Genomic DNA, 294 nt, shown 5'->3' on the forward strand with positions numbered 1-294 from the left:
AAGATAATTTATTTATCTTTTTCTCCCCTTTCCTTCTCTTTTGTGTGTTTCAATTTCCCATGTAAGGCAGCTATGTTTTTGGATCATGCGTCGAATATCCTCGGGTTGTCATAGTTTTTTTTTTTCCCACTGCAGAAGATATATATGTAAGTGTATATGTGGAGTGTTTTGTATTCGAGTTCGATGCGTCTTGATATATATTGATACCTATAGGGCCGTTTTAGTTTAGTTTTGTGTGTATTTTTTTTATCTCTATCTATCTATTTATTTATATGTGAATAAAAGATCTGAAGA

This window comes from Penaeus monodon, chromosome 27 (assembly GCF_015228065.2).
Source record: "Penaeus monodon isolate SGIC_2016 chromosome 27, NSTDA_Pmon_1, whole genome shotgun sequence".
NCBI lineage: Eukaryota > Metazoa > Arthropoda > Malacostraca > Decapoda > Penaeidae > Penaeus > Penaeus monodon.